Genomic DNA, 7,551 nt, shown 5'->3' with positions numbered 1-7,551 from the left:
AGAATTATGTACTTGCATTCCTGGCCTCCGTGTTCCACAACACGATGCAATGCCGGTCATTAATTGTATAAGCACTACTAATATTTGATGTAGCAAAATGCAATACCTTCCATTTATGCTGATTGAACTTCATGTGACATTTTTCAGCCCAAAGACGCAATGGAGTAAGATCCTTCTGGAACCTTAGATCACCTTCTTTACAGTCTCCAATTCTGCTGTCCTCTGCAAGCTTACGAACCATGGCTTCTATGAGTTCTATTGTTTTCTCATACAGGTCTACGATTTTTACTTATTTGTCGTGGCCATCATTTAGCAGTTTGCAAATCAGGTAACAATTAGTTATGTTCTTAACCATGAGGAAGAAAGGCATAGACTGCAGGGAGATTGGAAACAATTGGCAAGAAAATGTGCTGAAGGGAATTCAATCCAGTGAAGTGGGTGAGAATGAATTTGAGGACTCACAATGAGAAAAGTGTGAATACTGAGTGGTTTAAAATAATAGAAGAGAAATTAGAGTAGACATTCACGAATGTTTGAAGGTGATTGGACAAGGGATCAAGTGGTCTCGATGTTCTTGACCGCAGGTGGGAATATAAAAGCCGGGAAACGATGCTGGAACTTGAGCAACGGCCTATTCAAAATCAATGGACAGGGGAATCAGATGGACGGAAGTGCGTACTCCAGGTGCTGGAAATCAGAATCAAGATTAGAGTGGTGCTGAAGAAGCACAGCAGGTCAGGCAGCATCCGAGTTTCAGAAAAAAATAACGTTTCGGGCAAACGCCCTTCATCAGGAATAAAGCTGGGAGCCTCGTGGGTGGAGCGATAAACGGGAGGACTGGGTCTGGGAAGAATTTAGCTGAGAGTGCAAGAGGTGGATAGAGATGGGTTAAAGGAGATAGGTCGGAGAAGAGGGTGGAGTGGATAGGTGGAAAGGAAGATAGACAAGTGGGACAGGTCAGTAGGATGGTGCCAAGTTAGAAATTTGGAACTCGGATAAGATAGCCGTGGGGAGATGAGAAAACTGGTGAAGACCACGTTGATGCCCTGGGGTTGAGGGTCCCGAAGTGGAATATCTGGCGTCTGGTGGTGAGGGAATGGTGGTGGAGGAGACCCAGGACCTGCATGTCCTTGGGAGAGTCGGGGACGTGGTAATTGATGTGTTTGGTCAGGGGGCGTTGGAGTTGAATTTTGCGGGTTCCCTGGAAATGTTCTCTGAAGCACTCTCCGAGAATGTGTCTGTTGGCCCCAACGTAGAGGAGACCGCATGGCGAGCAACAGATGCAATAAATGACATGTGGAGAAGTGCACACGGATATTTGATGGATGTGGAAGGCTCACTGGAGCCTTGGAAGAGGGAAGCCCTTGTGAGAGGGAAGATGTGGGTGCAGGTTTTGCAATTCCTGTGGTGGCAGGGGAAGGTGCCGTGAGGGGAGGGTGGGTTATTGGAAGGCGTGGACTTGACTAGGTAGTCGTGAAGGAAAGAGTCTTTGAGAAAAGTGGATAGGGGTGGGGAGGGAAATATAAATTTCCCTGTCACTGCAGGAATTGCAAAACCTGCACCCACATCTACCTCCTCACCTCTGTCCAAGGGTCTAATGGAGGCTTCCATAACCATCAAAGTTTCTACTGCACTTCCACACATGCCATTTCTTGTATACAGTCCTCCCGATGCGGTCTCCTCTAAATTGAAGACAGGAGATGTGTTCTCACACAACACTTCAGAGAATATCTCCAGGATACCCGCAAGAATCAACCCCAGTGCCCCATGGCCAAACATTTCAACTCCTCCTCCCACTCTGCCGAGGACATGAAGGTCCTGGGCCTCCTGTATCGCCACTGCCTCACGACCCGATGCCTGGAGGAAGAAAGCCTCATCATCTGCCTCGGGACGCTTCAACACCATGGTATCAATTTGGACTTCACCCGTTTCCTCATTTCCCCTCCCCCTACCTTACCCCAGTTCCCACCTTCCAGCTCAACCCCGTCCGCCTGACTTGCCCCACCTGTGCATCTTCATTCCCACCTATCCACTCCACCTACTTCTCTGACATTTCATATTCACCCCCCACCCGCATCCACTTACAGCACTCTCAGCTACCTTGTTCCCAGCCCCACCCCCTTCCCATTTATCTCTCCATCCCATGTGCTCCCAGTTTCATTCCTGATGAAGGTTTTTGACTGAAACGTCCATTTTTCCTGCTCCTCAAATGCTGCCGGACCTGCTGTACTTCTCCAACACCACTCTAATCTTGAGGGGAGACAGTTGATTGAGTGGATTTTCAGATATTTTCTATTGTTGACCACAGGCTGTGGATGAGAGCAGAACTTTAGCAACCAACAGGTCAGGGAACAGCTAAAGGACTGAGCACAAATCTGGTCACGGCATAAATCAACATTTTTCTTAAAATTGTAAGATAAAAGATGGAAGGTTGAAGTATGCAACTTTGCCCATCAAGGCCGTTTCACTAATGAGTTTTTCACTGATTCCTTTCCCAGTCAGGGTGCTATGGGCCTTGGAGGGGAACTTGAAAACGGTGGCGTTTTGTTGCATCTTCCAACCTTGTCCTTATAGTCAGTACAGCTGTTGAGCTTTGAAGGTTGTCAAAAATGCCCAAATGACTTACTCCAGTGCATCTTATAGTTGGTGAACTTTGCTGCAATTGTGCCTTAGCGGTGAAGGGAATGAATATTGCAGGTGTTGAAGAGGGTACATTCAAGTGACTGCATTGTCGTGGACGGTGTCCAGTTCCTTCAGTGTTATTGAAGTTACACCCATCTAGGCAAATGGAGAGAGTTATATTCCACGTCTCATTTGTGCCTTGCAAACGATGTAGGATTCACAGAACAATGAGTTGAGTTTATAATCAAAAAATGTCTCAAGAACATGTTATTGTTGTCAAAGTGTTTATGTAGCCAGTTTCTATAAGTTTTATCGCCCGAAATAATAGCTCTGTGGACGATTACACGGGGTAATTTGTTTACAGTAAAGTTATTGAATGTCAAAAAGATATGATTAAATTCTCATTTGTCAGAGTGATCATTACTCTATTTCGTCCTTGTGTGGACCAATCTGATTCCAGTCACTGTCTGATTTCAAGATCCAATTGCCGTCTGTGCTTGAAATTTCAACCGTTTCTTCGCATAAATGTCTCCACCTGCCTTAATAACATGTAAGGACGCTAAAGGGGACAGCAGAGATTAATGAACATGTTGTCAACACTGGAGGAAATGGAGCTTCGTGGAATGATTAGTTAGGCTGGGATTTTTCTCCTTGAAACAAAGGAGGGGGAGGGGAGCTCTATAATCACATAGTAACATTTATAAACGTTCAAGATTCATGGTATCTTGACAGGGTAGATACGGGCAGGTGGTTCACCCTCTGGTATGAGGAGAGCACCAGAGGACATGAACTCAGAATTAGATATGGCCTATTTAATTCAGAAATGAGGAGTAATTTCTTTGCTCAGGATCCAGTGAATCGGTGGAACTCCTTGCCGAAATTGTTGTTGAGGCTGAGTTGTTGTGTATTTTCAAACTGTGCCAGACAGATATTTAACCAGAAAGATGATGAAGTTTTGTCGTGGCAATGCTGGAGAATGGAGTTGAGGATTATCAGATCAGCCATGAGTTCGTTGAATGGTGGAGCAGACTCAATGGGCTGAATGGCCGTCTTCCATTCCTACATCATTTGGTCTAACGCCTTATTTTGTTGAAGCCTTTAGAATTATGAGTGGATGGAATGAAGTAATAGAAATGGTTTCTCAAACTGATCAGACAGATCAGGAACTAAGCTGATAATTTCATGACCAGGAAATGTGCTGTGACCTGGATACAACAAATGGCACTGGGCACGCCGAGGATGGGTATGTGCAGATGTTGTGATTGCTAAAGAAAATTGGTGGGTCTAATATTGTTGCCAACTTGGTGATCACGCTGGATGATTGATCGCGGTATGATTCACAGAGCAAAAGGTTGTGAAATAATGAAAAATTCGTTTCATTGGAAAAGTTTTCTGCGGTTCCAATTCAATTGACTGTTAAGAATACTGATCAGAACTTTGTGTGGAGTGTTACATTAAAATTCACAATCACACTGGATAAACTATTGCACCCGATCTCTCCTTATTTGTACCCCTTTCATTCGATGTAAATTCATAGAACGTCAAGATGGAATGAAAGGAGAAAAGAAACGTTTGCACTCCTTTTCATTATCCCAACGTAACTTACAACAGAATCAAGTTGCCTTATTTCGACTTTGATGAGGTTTCGATTTATCACAAATCTCCGGTGCAATGAAGGGCAAGAGCAAGATCGTCCACGTTAAATGTTGCATTCAATTTTGCTCCGAATTTATTTCAGCTTAAAGAAAATACTGATGAGAAAAACAGAAGGTTGAACTACAAAACAAGATGGCAGTTTTGATGCTCAGTTACTTTGGCAGATTTCAATGGGTATCAAATGAACCCAACATCATGGCGATCGTCCTCCCATCTTTAAGGCATGGGATTAAAGCAGGAAATCGATCTCCAAGAGACGGGTCACTTCCTATTCATTATGGAATAGCTGTCCTAGACAATAGACAAAATCTGCTCAGTTCCATTTATAATGCTTCATGTGGACTATTAATAGAAATCTTTCAAAACTATGAGGTTTTTTTTGCTGAATCTTACTCGGCTGCAGACGTTTCCGATATTCCTTTGCACCTGAAGTCGTCCAAATTAGATATTGTTTCCTCGCACATTCTAGCCCCTACACCCTCCTTTACACTTTTACCTGGCCACAGGCTATCTCTCACCTGGTGAAACTCACTGCTTCTGTGTCTCTAAATGTGCCTTTCCAAATATTTTGGAAACGGATTGTCTGAGTGACAGAAACTCTGCTCCCATTATGTCTTTGTCCTACATCAATGGTTTTGAAATCTTGACTTTCAGAAATTTATGAACTTGAAAGTGTGAATTTGTCACATATTTACTCTCTCCAAACCTCATATACTCTGGAAACCTTCCATTCGGTTTTCCTTGGTTTAGTTTCAAATTTTCCAAAACACAAATCAATAAAATTCCATCTCCACTAAATAGCATCAGCATCGTCTCCAATGTCTTAGCAGCCCAGTAAATGCTGGCAGTGTCCTCTCTGATAGAATCACAGATTCCCCCTACAATGCAGAAAGTACAGTTCAGCCAATCGAGTCTATAGGGAGACTCTGAACAGCATCTCAACCAGACCTAGCTCCTGTCTCAATCCCCGCAGCCCTCTGGCTTGTGATTTGAAATAAACCTGCTGGAATAAAACCTGGTATCGTGTGACTGCTGACCTTATCACCGCGTTACCCATGGCTAATTCACTTAACTTACTGAATTCACTCTCTGGACACATCAGCGCAATATAACATGGCCAATCCACCTAACCTATAGACTTAAGAGCAGTGTGAACCACCAATGTGTACTATCACATTGACCACTATCTGTATCATGTGTAACGGCTTTACACATTGGGAACTCCGCCTAGTGAAAGCAAGCTCCGCCCACCAACCCGAATTCAATGCATCCAAACGCGGTTCTACGCTGTACAACCTCAGTCGTTCTGCTGGAAATGTCTCTGCGCTCAGATCTGAATAGGTTTATTCTGTTTTCTTCCTCAGATTCCTGCTTTAAATAAACATATCAGTCAGGAACAACTCTATATAATGGTTTTCATTGCAACACAAACACAATGTGCAGTTTGCTGAAGTTACGTGTTTGCACTTTCACTTGAAGGAAAAAAAAACAAAACTTTAAAACAACTGATTGATGTGGGCTTCACAGAAGACTGGGAGACATAGAGGAATTATTGCCGTGACTCGGATTCGAGCCGAGGTTATTGCGACCACAAAGCAGAGTACTAACCACTATACGATCACAGCAACCCACAGACGAACACACTAAACGCGTGCAATAAGTACAGTGTCATAAGAAATGTTAGGCAGCGCACCAAATGCACAATATCAGTGCTAAGCGAACAGTTGCAGATATGTGGGAACTCAGAATGGGCTGGCGGTTTAACATCAGTTCCCCCAGTGGCTGTGGTGATTCCATCATTAATGTGTTGAAGGCTGAGATCAATAGATTTCTACAAAACATCAAAGATTCCGGGGACAGTGCAGCTTTTGTTACCTGCACATCCACCAATAACATTTATTTTATCCGTTACTCCCAGTGCAGTCTCTGGTACATTGGGGAGACTGGGCTTCTCCAAACAGACCACTTTAGGAAACATCTCCGGGACACCCGCACCAATCAACCACACCGCCCCGTGGCCCAACATTTCAACTCCCCCTCCCACTCTGCCGAGGACATGGAGGTCCTGGGCCTCCTTCACCGCCGCTCCCTCAGCACCAGACACCTGGAGGAAGAACGCCTCATCTTCCGCCTCGGTACACTTCAACCCCAGGGTATGAATGTGGACTTCAACATTTTCCTCATTTCCCCTTCCCCCACCTCACCCTAGTTCTATACTTCCAGCTCAGCACTGTCACCATGACTGGTCCGGACTTGTCCTCCCTGCCTATCTTCTATTGCACCTATCCATTCCACCCTCCCCCCAGACCAATCACCTTCATCCCCTCCCCCACTTAACTATTGTACTCTATGCTACTTTCTCCCCAGCCCTATCCTCCTCTCACTTATCTCTCCACCCTTCAGGCTCTCTGCCTGAATTCTTGATGAAAAGCTTTTGCCCGAAACGTCGATTTTACTGCTCCACGGATGCTGCCTGAACTGCTGTGCTCTTCCAGCACCACTAATCCAGAATCTGTTTTCCAGCATCTGCAGTCATTGTTTTTACCAAATTTTTGTTGAAATGTACACTTCAATAGCAATGCAGTTTAACATCGGTTACTTCACGAGTTTCCCCACACAAGGCAGTAACCAGTGCTGCCACATAGTCCCATTTCCCAGCCCCAGAATCAGAGGAACTGAGTGGCGCAGTCGCAAATAACCAACTTGATATCAAGATGGGAATGAGGTTGCAGAGATACTCGATGGCTCAAGTGACGCAACCGGAGAAAGCACAGTGTTTCTATGACGGTTTCGAGGCGTAAGCAATTCCGAGGTTGGGAGTGCTTCTGGTCAAAGGCGGGGCAGAATGGAAAAGTTGTTCCAGTTTATAATAACAGCAATCTACATTGCATCTAGCTAAGACAGCTGAGTGACATAACTGTAGCGTGGGCAGCTGGCTTGAAGTTTAATTTTGCTTCATTATCACCCAGTTCCCTGGAATGAGTTGCTTTCACCAGTTCTATTTCCAATTATTTGATATCTCCCTGCAGTCTGCGGCTTTCTTCCTCATGCTTAATTGCATGACTAACTGTTGTATGATCTGCACACTGTTAAATCACGGCCACTACAAGTAAATAGGAATCATTGATCTATATGAGAAAACAGTGGAACACACAGCAGGCATGCTTCGTAGGTTTGCAGGCGACGCCAGAATTGTTGCCAGTGAGGAAGATTATCTAAGTTTCAAAAGGATCTTAATCCAATGAGTCGTTGTACTGAAAAATGTAACATGGA

Source organism: Chiloscyllium punctatum, chromosome 28 (genome assembly GCF_047496795.1).
Source record: "Chiloscyllium punctatum isolate Juve2018m chromosome 28, sChiPun1.3, whole genome shotgun sequence".
NCBI lineage: Eukaryota > Metazoa > Chordata > Chondrichthyes > Orectolobiformes > Hemiscylliidae > Chiloscyllium > Chiloscyllium punctatum.
The sequence above is the reverse complement of the archived record's forward strand: the minus strand, read 5'-3'. Positions refer to the sequence as shown.